Here is a 13,480-nt window from a genome sequence, read left to right on the forward strand (position 1 = left end):
GAGGCTAGACCAGAGGCTAGACCAGAGGTTAGACCAGAGGTTAGACCAGAGGCTAGACCAGAGGTTAGACCAGAGGTTAGACCAGAGGTTAGACCAGAGGTTAGACCAGAGGTTAGACCAGAGGTTAGACCAGAGGTTAGACCAGAGGTTAGACCAGAGGTTAGACCAGAGGTTAGACCAGAGGTTAGACCAGAGGCTAGACCAGAGGTTAGACCAGAGGTTAGACCAGAGGTTAGACCAGAGGTTAGACCAGAGGTTAGACCAGAGGTTAGACCAGAGGTTAGACCAGAGGTTACAGAGGTTAGACCAGAGGTTAGACCAGAGGTTACAGAGGTTAGACCAGAGGTTAGACCAGAGGTTAGACCAGAGGTTACAGAGGTTAGACCAGAGGTTAGACCAGAGGTTAGACCAGAGGTTAGACCAGAGGCTAGACCAGAGGTTAGACCAGAGGTTAGACCAGAGGTTAGACCAGAGGTTAGACCAGAGGCTACAGAGGTTAGACCAGAGGTTACAGAGGTTAGACCAAAGGTTACAGAGGTTAGACCAGAGGCTACAGAGGTTAGACCAAAGGTTACAGAGGTTAGACCAGAGGTTACAGAGGTTAGACCAGAGGTTAGACCAGAGGCTAGACCAGAGGTTAGACCAGAGGTTAGACCAGAGGTTACAGAGGTTAGACCAGAGGTTAGACCAGAGGTTACAGAGGTTAGACCAGAGGTTAGACCAGAGGTTAGACCAGAGGCTAGACCAGAGGTTACAGAGGTTAGACCAGAGGTTAGACCAGAGGTTAGACCAGAGGTTAGACCAGAGGTTAGACCAGAGGTTACAGAGGTTAGACCAGAGGTTACAGAGGTTAGACCAGAGGTTAGACCAGAGGTTACAGAGGTTAGACCAGAGGTTAGACCAGAGGTTAGACCAGAGGTTAGACCAGAGGTTAGACCAGAGGTTAGACCAGAGGCTACAGAGGTTAGACCAGAGGTTAGACCAGAGGTTACAGAGGTTAGACCAGAGGTTAGACCAGAGGTTAGACCAGAGGTTAGACCAGAGGTTAGACCAGAGGTTAGACCAGAGGTTAGACCAGAGGTTAGACCAGAGGTTAGACCAGAGGTTAGACCAGAGGTTAGACCAGAGGCTAGACCAGAGGCTAGACCAGAGGCTACAGAGGTTAGACCAGAGGTTACAGAGGTTAGACCAGAGGTTAGACCAGAGGTTACAGAGGTTAGACCAGAGGCTAGACCAGAGGCTACAGAGGTTAGACCAGAGGTTAGACCAGAGGTTAGACCAGAGGCTAGACCAGAGGTTACAGAGGTTAGACCAGAGGTTAGACCAGAGGTTAGACCAGAGGTTAGACCAGAGGTTAGACCAGAGGTTAGACCAGAGGTTAGACCAGAGGCTAGACCAGAGGCTAGACCAGAGGTTAGACCAGAGGCTAGACCAGAGGTTAGACCAGAGGTTAGACCAGAGGTTAGACCAGAGGCTAGACCAGAGGCTAGACCAGAGGTTAGACCAGAGGTTACAGAGGTTAGACCAGAGGTTAGACCAGAGGTTAGACCAGAGGTTAGACCAGAGGCTAGACCAGAGGTTAGACCAGAGGTTAGACCAGAGGTTAGACCAGAGGTTAGACCAGAGGTTAGACCAGAGGTTACAGAGGTTAGACCAGAGGCTAGACCAGAGGCTACAGAGGTTAGACCAGAGGTTACAGAGGTTAGACCAGAGGTTAGACCAGAGGTTACAGAGGTTAGACCAGAGGCTAGACCAGAGGCTACAGAGGTTAGACCAGAGGTTAGACCAGAGGTTAGACCAGAGGCTAGACCAGAGGTTACAGAGGTTAGACCAGAGGTTAGACCAGAGGTTAGACCAGAGGCTAGACCAGAGGCTAGACCAGAGGTTAGACCAGAGGCTAGACCAGAGGTTAGACCAGAGGTTACAGAGGTTAGACCAGAGGTTAGACCAGAGGTTAGACCAGAGGTTAGACCAGAGGCTAGACCAGAGGTTAGACCAGAGGTTAGACCAGAGGTTAGACCAGAGGTTAGACCAGAGGTTAGACCAGAGGTTAGACCAGAGGTTAGACCAGAGGTTAGACCAGAGGTTACAGAGGTTAGACCAGAGGTTAGACCAGAGGTTAGACCAGAGGCTAGACCAGAGGTTACAGAGGTTAGACCAGAGGTTAGACCTGGTTTAGCCCGTCACTGTTACTTCAGTGTGTAGTCGACCTGCTGATGACCTGACCTGAGCTTTACTGTCGTCTTTAAATTGAAAATGTTGAACCTGTTGTTGTTCCTGTTTGTAACGAGCAGAGCTTCACCATCATTCAGGAGGATGTCCAGAGGCGAAGGTTAGGAAGGCCCCTGGACCAGACTGTATTCCTCCCAGTGTCCTGAAACTGTGCTCCGAGCAGCTTTTCAACATGTCACTCAGGAAGTGCACTGTTCCAGCTAGCTTTAAAAGATCACTCATAACTCCAGCGCCCGAGAAGACTCCTGTGACGTGTCTGAATGACCATCGGCCAGTGGCCCTTTTGAGCGATTGGTGTTGGATTTTTATCAGAGATCAAATTCCTGTGTCTGTGGACCCCATGGACTGTATAAATAAATGGACAGCTTCTCCTCACTCCTCCCCGTTTACCATAATGACCACGGTCGTGGGGGAAATCATGGTGGATTTACAGACTCCTCCTCCCCAGCTCTGATGAAGCATGTTCCTAAAAAGGGCATAAGGGCGGGATCTTCACTGTAGACTCCGCCCTTGCGTGACGTGTAGCTCGCGCTGCTCCAATGCTAACAGTCCGACCCTCATAAAGTACGAGATTTCTAAAATTCTTCTTACGAAAACCAGCCTGGTTTCTTTAACTGTGACAAACCCAGCGTTATCTCAGGAGGAACATCCAGCTCTAGATAGTTCAAAAAAACTGGGACCAGGCTTTAAAGTTGTTTTTAACGTGTCTTAACTCCAATGCTTTTCAATGGGGGACCAGCGGCGATATGGAGGTACTACAGCAATGGCGGAGCAACGGCGCCCTCTAGTGTTTTGGGCATAAAGCAGAGCAGCCAGCGGCCATTGGTGGACCCGTTGCAACAGAAGTTGCACAATGTGGCTACGCTAGTTCCTCTGAGCTGAAGCTGTGGGAGCTAGTACTTCCTGTTCGTGTTCATTTCCATTAAGATTCGCTTAGACCAGTGAGTTTCTGGTAGAAATATTTCCATTGAGGAGACGTTTATGTTTATAAGGATCGGGGAGTTTGTCTTGAAGCTAAAGGCTAATTTAACCTCTTAACTCCCGCCTGAACCGAGAGGATCTTTTTTCCTCACGTCATCAGATTTTTTTTTTCATTTTTGTCACTTTTTTGTCATTTTTTGGTCACATTTTTATTTTATTTTTTTTGTCACATTATTCATCACATTTTTGTAATTTTTTGGTAATTTTTTTTGTCACATTTTTGTCACATTTTTGGAATTTTTTGGTCATTTTTTTGTCATATTTTTGTCATTTTTCGTCAATTTTTTGTCAATTTCTTGTGACATTTTTGTGACATTTTTGCCACTTTTCCATCATTGTTTTTGTCGAGAAAATGTGCTCGGTTCAGGTGGGAGTTAAGGGGTTAATGCATTACACAGCTTGAAATAGTGCCTTTACATATATTCTTTTATAGCATGTTAGCCTTTAGCTTCAAGACAAACTATCAATCCTTCATGATCACAGGCGTCTCTGATCTGAACTCGTTCATCATGATTTGAACTCACAATAAATGATCATCTACCGGGAACTCACCGCCCACAACGTAATCTTTAGAAAATATGATTTTTATTCCAGGAAAAGAAAACAGACAGGAAGTCCAGGCGCTCACACCTTCAGGTCAGAGGAACTAGCGTAGCCACACCGTGCAACAAGCCAATTCGTTTTAGACTGTGCACATTCAGAGAACCAGAGTTACTGTAAGTAACGACGCGCATTAGAACCGTGTGGATTCAACTCATATTTGAGACAAAGAGGCCACGTAACAATCAGTGAAACAACACCGTAGTTTGACTGAGATGTGGAGCCCTTGTCCCTGCGGGGGCCCTACGCACCTTGCATAGTTTGCCTATAGGAAAAACCGGCTCTAAGTCAGTTAATTTTGACAACATATTTTATTTTAGTTGTAGTTTTAGTCTTTTGACTAAAATGTTATTTAATTTTAGTCGAGATTTAGTAAAAAAAAACGTTAAATTTTAGTCTAGTTTTAGTCGACTAAAATTAAGACTAATTTAGTGGACTTTGCATTGATAATATTCATTATAATCATATTTAATCAAGGTCCTTGACTTAATGGAGCTGCTCCACATGAACAAAGCTCAGAGCTGATCCTTTAAACATGATCTGAGGCTCTTTCAGACGCTCAATACAAGTGTTAATGTCGTCGACTGAAATATTTAGTCTTAATTTTAGTCAAAGTGACATTTTTGTGACTAGAATTGGACTAAAACTAAATTAAAAGTTTCTCATGAGACTAAAACTGTGACTAAAATGTCCAGATATTTGAGTCGACTAAAATCAGACTAAATAAAAATGAAAAGGAGAGACTAAAATCATCCAAACTTGTATTGAGCGTCTGAAAGAGCCTCAGATCATGTTTAAAGGATCAGCTCTGAGCTTTGTTCATGTGGAGCAGCTCCATGAAGCAGAGGAACAACATTAAACATGATTATAATGAATATTATCAATGCAAAGTCCACTCAATTAGTCTTAAATTTATTCGACTAAAACTAGACTAAAATTGAAAAGTTTTTTTTGACTAAATCTCGACTAAAATTAAATTACATTTTAGTCAAAAGACTAAAACTAAAATAAAATATGTTGTCAAAATTAACACTGTTCAATAGAAGTTTGGATGATTTTAGTCTCTCCTTTTCATTTTTATTTAGTCTGATTTTAGTCGACTCAAATATCTGGACATTTTAGTCACAGTTTTAGTCTCATGAGAAACTTTTAATTTAGTTTTAGTCACAAAAATATCACTTTGACTAAAATTAAGACTAAATATTTTAGTCGACGACATTAACACCGGCTCTGAGTGCACCTCTGTAGAAAGTTTAGCCGTGGCTCCAGGTTAGGCTCTTACGTGCAGTTCTCTGTCCTGACGGCGGAGCTCGTGGGGGGGCATGTGTACCGAATGGCGCAGGAAGTGCAGAGCCCCAGGGTCTCGGCCGTGGTGGACGACTGACAGACGCCAGGCCTGACCTGGACAATCACACACACAAGGGTTTCATCATTTACCTGAACTTGAGCAGAGATTTGAACACACAGTCATGGAGCAAAGTGTTGAAATTGTCCCATTAACCTCTGAACCAATCACCTTAAAGAGACAAGATGCAAGTTAGCTCGTTTTAGACTCACTACTGCCACCTCAGGTCATAAGTTTAACTGCAGCTTCTATATTAAAGGAACAGGCCACCGTTTTTCCATACTGAGATATGTTCTTACCTGAGCTGTGACGAGTTCTTTAGGACCTGTCTGATCTTCAGTCACGTAAACACAGCGCAGACGGCGTTAGCATTTAGCCTCTCCCTCTCTCCTCTATAGCTCCAAAACAGGTCAAGATAGAAGCTACCAAGCTCTTCCACGTTTCCCCTATTTAAATATGGTTACGTGAAGTGTTCCACTACAAAGTATAATTACACACAATTAAACAATGTGGATTTTCTAAGCGGATAAAAGGGGGAACTATATTGTAAGGCGTAATAATACCAGGAGTAGTTTGTTATTCGCACAGTAAAGTGAAGATTATTACTGCGCGGATTTCCAATTCAGTTTTGGACTGGTTTGGACCGGTATAGAGCAGTTTTGGACTGGTTTGAACCGGTATAGAGCAGTTTTGGACTGGTTTGGACCGGTTCAGAGCAGTTTTGGACAGGTTTGGACTGTTTCAGAGCAGTTTTGGACTGGTTTGAACCGGTATAGAGCAGTTTTGGACTGGTTTGGACTGTTTCAGAGTGGTTTTGGACTGGTTTGGACTGTTTCAGAGTGGTTTTGGACTGGTTTGGACACGTTTAGAGCAGTTTTGGACTGGTTTGGACCGGTATAGAGCAGTTTTGGACTGGTTTGGACCGGTTCAGAGCAGTTTTGGACAGGTTTGGACTGTTTCAGAGCAGTTTTGGACTGGTTTGAATCGGTATAGAGCAGTTTTGGACTGGTTTGGACTGGTTCAGAGCAGTTTTGGACAGGTTTGGACTGTTTCAGAGCAGTTTTGGACTGGTTTGAACCGGTATAGAGCAGTTTTGGACTGGTTTGGACTGTTTCAGAGTGGTTTTGGACTGGTTTGGACACGTTTAGAGCAGTTTTGGACTGGTTTGGACTGTTTCAGAGCAGTTTTGGACTGGTTTGAATCGGTATAGAGCAGTTTTGGACTGGTTTGGACTGTTTCAGAGTGGTTTTGGACTGGTTTGGACCGGTTCAGAGTGGTTTTGGACTGGTTTGGACACGTTTAGAGCAGTTTTGGACTGGTTTGGACCGGTTCAGAGTGGTTTTGGACTGGTTTGGACACGTTTAGAGCAGTTTTGGACTGGTGCAAAAGGCTCAGACCTTGTTTCGAACTTGTTTGGACCCAGAGTAGTTCTGGTTTAGTCCTGGTTTAGACCTGGTTTAGTAAAAAGTCATCTGATGAAGCCTTACATGTAGCTCACCACCATCAGCATGGAGTGAATGAACCCCCTCCCTTTCATGTGTGAAGCGCTGTGGCGCTGAGCCCTCGTGAGCCCCTGCATCCGGGGTGACGGGGGGACCCAGAGAAAATTGAACCTGGGACCTTCGTGCTGTGAAGCGTGAGCGCTAACCACTGTGCCACCCCCCGCCCCCTTGTGTTGTTTAGAATAATAATCACAAAACATGTATAACGTCACTCACTTTGTGGGAGAAATACTTCAGCGGAAACATTTCTGAGGCGTCAACACTTTCGTCCATGACTGTGTGTCTTTAACAAGTCAATAAAACAATAAAAATAGATTTCAGTTCAACCCCTTAACCCCCGCCTTAACCAAGCACATGTTCTCCAGCTTGTCTTTACCCAAATCTAAAAGCTTCGGGACTGAGAGCAGTTTAGGTCTGGTTTGGACCGGTTTACAGCAGTTTTAGACTGTCTTAGAGCAGGTTTGGACTGGTTTAGGCCAGGTTTGGACTGGTTTAGGCTGGTTTGGACTGGTTTAGACCAGGTTTGGACTGGTTTGGACCAGGTTTGGACTGGTTTAGGCTGGTTTGGACTGGTTTAGACCAGGTTTGGACTGGTTTAGGCTGGTTTGGACTGGTTTAGACCAGGTTTGGACTGGTTTAGACCAGGTTTGGACTGGTTTGGACCAGGTTTGGACTGGTTTAGACCAGGTTTGGACTGGTTTAGGCTGGTTTGGACTGTTTTAGACCAGGTTTGGACTGTTTTAGACCAGGTTTGGACTGGTTTGGACTGGTTTAGGCTGGTTTGGACTGGTTTAGACCAGGTTTGGACTGTTTTAGACCAGGTTTGGACCAGGTTTGGACTGGTTTAGACCAGGTTTGGACCAGGTTTGGACTGGTTTAGGCTGGTTTGGACTGGTTTAGACCAGGTTTGGACTGTTTTAGGCTGGTTTGGACTGGTTTAGACCAGGTTTGGACTGTTTTAGACCAGGTTTGGACTGGTTTAGGCTGGTTTGGACTGGTTTGGACCAGGTTTGGACTGGTTTAGGCTGGTTTGGACCAGGTTTGGACTGGTTTAGGCTGGTTTGGACTGGTTTAGACCAGGTTTGGACTGTTTTAGACCAGGTTTGGACTGTTTTAGACCAGGTTTGGACTGGTTTGGACCAGGTTTGGACTGGTTTAGGCTGGTTTGGACTGGTTTGGACCAGGTTTGGACTGTTTTAGACCAGGTTTGGACTGGTTTAGGCTGGTTTGGACTGTTTTAGACCAGGTTTGGACTGTTTTAGACCAGGTTTGGACTGTTTTAGACCAGGTTTGGATTGGTTTAGGCTGGTTTTCACTGGTTTAGAGGAGTTTTCGACCAGGCTTAGATCAGGTCTGGCTGGACTGGTTTGTGCTGGTTAAGACCAGGGTTGGACCGGTTTAAGGCAGGTAACTCAGAGGTCTATAAAAAAACAATCATAATAATAAACATAAACTAATAACATTGATGTTTGTCCTACAGGCTGTAGCATAACATTAAAGGGTTAATAACCTCTTACCACCCGCCTGAACCAACGCGTTCTGTCCTCTTTGGCTGTTATATCGGCCTGTGTAACACACAATTTGAAAGCTAAGACCCACAAAACTGATCTTTTTCCTCACATTGTTGCTGTGTTGTGTCACCTTTTGTATGTTTTTTTCATTTTTGTCACATTTTTGTTAAATTTTTGTTGAATTTTTGTTGAATTTTTGTTGAATTTTTGTCACATTTTTGTTGAATTTTTGTTGAATTTTTGTCACATTTTTGTTGAATTTTTGTTGAATTTTTGTTGAATTTTTGTTAAATTTTTGTCACATTTTTGTCACATTTTTGTTGAATTTTTGTCACATTTTTGTTGAATTTTTGTCACATTTTTGTTGAATTTTTGTTGAATTTTTGTTGAATTTTTGTTGAATTTTTGTTGAATTTTTGTTGAATTTTTGTCACATTTTTGTCACATTTTTGTCACATTTTTGTCACTTTTTAGTTGAATTTTTGTCACATTTTTGTCACATTTTTGTTGAATTTTTTTTGAATTTTTGTCACATTTTTGTCACATTTTTGTTGAATTTTTGTCACATTTTTGTCACATTTTTGTCACATTTTTGTCACATTTTTGTCACATTTTTGTCGCGTTTACATCCTTGTTTTCTTCTCAATTTTTGTGGCTGTTTTGGTGCTTTTTGATTCGGGTAAAGCCAAAATGGAGAAAATAAGATCCGTTCAGGTGGGAGTTAAGAGGTCAAAAACATCTTCAGATTTGGGTAAAGCTGAACTGGGGAACATGTGCTGGGGTCAGAGCTTAAACGATCTATTTAATACGTACCTCGCTTAGTGACCAGGCAGCCTCCGCAACAACGAGAAGCAGGAAGAGCTTCATCTTCTTCCTACCGACCAATCAGAGAGCAGCAGAAACAGACGGACCAATCAGGGAAAGAAACGTCAAAATGTCAAGTCAAAAAAGCTCATACAATCTGTCTTTGGGTGAATGTGTGTGTGTAAAAGTGTATTTCTGTAGAAGAAGTACACAGCTTCGGAAACACTTTACATTACGGGCCAGTAAGTCCTTGTACTTACAATGGTAATTCTAGATACTTATGGTGGTACTTACAGTGGTAAATACTCGTAATAATAGTGGTACTTCTAGATACTTATTGTGGTACTTACAGTGGTTCTTATGGTGGTGCTTACAGTGATAATTCTAGATACTTATTGTGGTACTTAAAGGATACTATAGGGTTAGTGCTGGATCGTCTGCTCCGGAGGGACGGTCTGCTGTGAGTTTGTATAGATCTATGAGTTGGTTTGTCTAAAAATACAAATAATCCTAATCCTTAAGGTTAACCCCTTAACTCCCGCCTGAACCGAGCACATTTTCTCCAGTTTGGCTTTACCCCAATCCAAAAGCTTCTGGGAAAAAGCTGTGGAAATGGCAACAAAACAATGATGGAAATGTGACAAAAAAGTGAGAAAACATTGACAAAAAATTGACAAAAAAAATGACAAAAATGTGACAAAAGATTTATAACAAATTTACGAAAAAATGACAAAAATTTGACAAAATGTGACAAAAAAATTACAAAAAAATGAAAAAAAAAAATGTCAAAAATGTGACAAAAGATTTATAAAAAATTGACAAAAAAATGACAAAAATGTGACAAAAAAATTACAAAAAAATGGATAAAAAATTGAAAAAAAAGTCAAAAATTTGACAAAAAATTTACAAAAAAATGACAAAAAAATAAAAAAAAAATGACAAAAAAAAAGTCAAAATGTGACAAAATATTTATAAAAAATTGACAAAAAAATGACAAAAATTTGACAAAATGTGACAAAAAAATTTATTAAAAATTGACGAAAAAATGACAAAAAATGTGACAAAAAAATTACAAAAAAATTACAAAAAAATTTAAAAAAAGAATGTCAAAAATGTGACAAAATATTTATAAAAAATTGACAAAAAAATGACAAAAATGTGACAAAATGTGACAAAAAAATTACAAAAAAATTGATAAAAAATTGGAAAAAAAAAAATGTCAAAAATGTGACAAAAGATTTATAACAAATTTACGAAAAAATGACAAAAATTTTACAAAAATGTGACAAAAAACTTTATTAAAAATTGACGAAAAAATGACAAAAATGTGACAAAAAATTACAAAAAAATTACAAAAAAATTGACAAAAAAATGACAAAAATGTGACAAAATGTGACAAAAAAATTACAAAAAATTGATAAAAAATTGAAAAAAAAAAAGTCAAAAATGTGACAAAAAATATATAACAAATTTACGAAAAAATGACAAAAATTTGAAAAAATGTGACAAAAAAATTGATTAAAAATTGACGAAAAAATGACGAAAAATTGACGAAAAAATTACAAACAAATTACAAAAAAATTACAAAAAAATTACAAAAAAATTGATTCAAAATTGACGAAAAAATGACAAAAAATTGACAAAAATGAGACAAAAAAATTACAAAAAAATTACAAAAAAATTACAAAAATGTGACAAAATGTGACAAAAAAATTGATTAAAAATTGACGAAAAAAATGACAAAAATGTGATAAAAAATTACAAAAAAGTTACAAAAATGAGTTGAACACCCAACAAAAAAATGTTGGAAAAAAATGTGATGACGTGAGGAAAAAGACCCTCTCGGTTCAGGCGGGAGTTAAGAGGTTAACCATTTCCCTGGCCCTAACCTTAATTTGTGTCATGATATCTCACGTTTTCACAGCAGACTGTCCCTCCGGAGCAGACCATCTAGCACTAACCACACTATAGTGAGAATTACAAGGTATGTACTTCTAGAAACAGTGGTAACTCTTAGTAATGAAGGTTCTTGTTTTCCCTAATGCTGTTTTATGTTGTTTTATAGTCACACAATCCTAGAAATGACTTCAGTTTGTAGAAGTACCTCATTTACTGCCTATGACTTGCTGCTGTAGTATCCTTGAATTACCAGTAAGTACCAAAGTAAATAGAAGTACAACCTTCATTATGAAGCGTTACCCCTGTATCTCTTAGTAATGAGAGATACAGGGGTAACTCTGACTCCCTAACCCTAACCCCAATTACTAGTACAAAATAAGTACTAGTAATTACCACTGTAAGTACCACGGACTTACCGGCCCGTAATGTAAAGTGTTACCGCAACTTCAACAGAAGCACGAGACAGGAAAGGGTCAGACGCGATTGAAAAGTGGCCCGCTTAAAGGTGGAGAGGATTAAAAAGGAAAGGAAAGTTGTGCTTACTGTTGAGGGCAAAATGCAGTTCCACTTTAAAAAAAAAAAAAACAACTAGATAAAACAGAACAAAAAGCCTACTCCATTTGGAAGCTAAAGTTACATGTGTCCAGTCTCCAGAAGCAAACGGACAAAATGTGGAGAGAGACAAAACACGGAGCCACTGAGAGGTCCAAAAAAAAGAGGTGAAAATCCAAATGATGTGTTCAGGGTTTCTCCAGAGCTGAGGAGAAACCGGGTCCAAAGCCTGAAGTCCAGAGACTGAAGCAGGATTCGGGAGTTCCACGGCAGCAGGAAGCTTCTCCCCACGTCACATCTTTCCTGTTTTTGAGGAATAAAAGGCGCACGGTGAAAGTAAGGACAGGACCGGGACTGGACCAGGACTGGACCAGGACTGGACCGGGTCAAAACCGCGGACTAAGGACTGAGTTTATGGTTCCACTTCCACCGACGCAGCTCCCCAAGGCTTCTCTCCAGACTTCCTTCCTCATTCACTTCCTTTTTCCTTTCATTTCTGAAATTACTGCTGGGCCAAATCAGGGCGAAACCAGAGCTGGGTCTGATCTAAATCTGACCAAACCCGGAAGACACTAGATCTTAACAAGGTCTACGTTCAAACACAGTGAGAAATCAGGTGCCGCGGCTTTAATACGGAAGAAATAATGCATTAAATATCAACCATTCACGACGTTCATGCAGGAAGTGACTCATTAACAGATTCAGACGCTGCCTGGTCACCCTGAAAACAAAGGTCACGAGCCTTTAGCTTTGATTTTCTGTGGCGTTGTTGCAATAAGATTCTGCAATGTCAGAGTGTCCAGTGTTGCATTCATTTTTCACCACAAGACTTTACTGATCTCACAATGGAGGAAATCAGCTCTTACAAACACTCGTGCAAATGGGCAGGAAATGTGAGGAAGAAACAATTAAAGGGGGGTATTCTGCAAAATGGACTTTTTCAAGCTTTCCATCATGTTATTCTGTCTCTCCCTCATTAAAAACATGGCTGAAGTGTTGCCTCGGCACATTCACGTATTTCTGAGTAATCTGTAAAAACTCTGACGGCGGCCATTTTAGGGATAGGTTTGCCTGAGTCCTCCTAGGAACGCCCCCACCTCCTGGAGACGCCTCCGAGCTTTGGTCACCAGCCGAGTAACCAACCACTGCTCCTCAGCAGAACCCCCTCCCCACTGATGCCACAGACAATAGGTGTGTTTAAGATGAGCGAGGCGCTGCAGGCGAGCGGTGCAGGCCGGTCAGAATCGCTCTGACGCCACCTGTGCGACGGTGCCGTATTCTCGTGAGACCGAGGCGGCTGGAGCGCCTTGGGTCGGCGAGCGAAGTTGCTTTTCTCCGCCTCGCTCGGCTGGCTGAACTACAAAAGCCAAAGGGATTGTGGGAAATGAAGTGCCGTAAACACGTACGCTGACAGAGACTGACAGATGATTGGATATGAGTTGTGTTTAGATCGGAGACGTGTTGCCTTGACGCTCCGCAGCTCCTGCCTCCTTTTTTCTCATCACCAAGATCTACTTCTACTTCTTCATTTTTGACAGAAAGTCCCAGTGTGTTGAACATATGGCCTATATTTTAAATATGCATAAGTTTATTGTTCTAATCCTAAACTGTAAGAGGAGAGTCTGTTATTGTAGCTGTAGTGATGGGGCATCTGTCTGGTGTGTGGGAGAAGCAGAAATGTGTTCACAAACTTTTAAAGTAGTTTTATTCCCAAACTTTCTAACAGACGCGAGACGCTGCGTGATCTGAGGCTCCTCCCTGTTCTCGGGGCTGAGACGCTGCGTGACCTGAGGCTCCTCTCTGTTCTCGGGGCTGAGACGCTGCGTGACCTGAGGCTCCTCCCTGTTCTCGGCCTGAGACGCTGCGTGATCTGAGGCTCCTCTCTGTTCTCGGGGCTGAGACGCTGCGTGACCTGAGGCTCCTCCCTGTTCTCGGGGCTGAGACGCTGCGTGATCTGAGGCTCCTCCCTGTTCTCGGGGCTGAGACGCTGCGTGACCTGAGGCTCCTCTCTGTTCTCGGGGCTGAGATGTGTCTGCCTTGGTTAGAGGCGCCTT

The 13,480-nt window shown here is 42.0% G+C and overlaps 1 protein-coding gene and 1 long non-coding RNA gene across 2 annotated transcripts in view; both read left to right on the top strand.

Moving 5' to 3' along the window:
* The window catches only part of LOC306962771 (uncharacterized protein), a 1,040,752-nt gene that overhangs the window by 670,855 nt on the left and 356,417 nt on the right, over positions 1-13,480 (top strand). The window lies entirely within an intron of this gene.
* Positions 6,464-8,022, top strand: LOC306963178. The gene is made up of 3 exons (XR_013792894.1): positions 6,464-6,493; positions 7,260-7,357; positions 7,990-8,022. It is a non-coding gene; the product is annotated as an uncharacterized lncRNA (long non-coding RNA).

Source organism: Gobius niger (assembly GCF_951799975.1).
Source record: "Gobius niger genome assembly, chromosome: 5".
Classification (NCBI taxonomy): domain Eukaryota; kingdom Metazoa; phylum Chordata; class Actinopteri; order Gobiiformes; family Gobiidae; genus Gobius; species Gobius niger.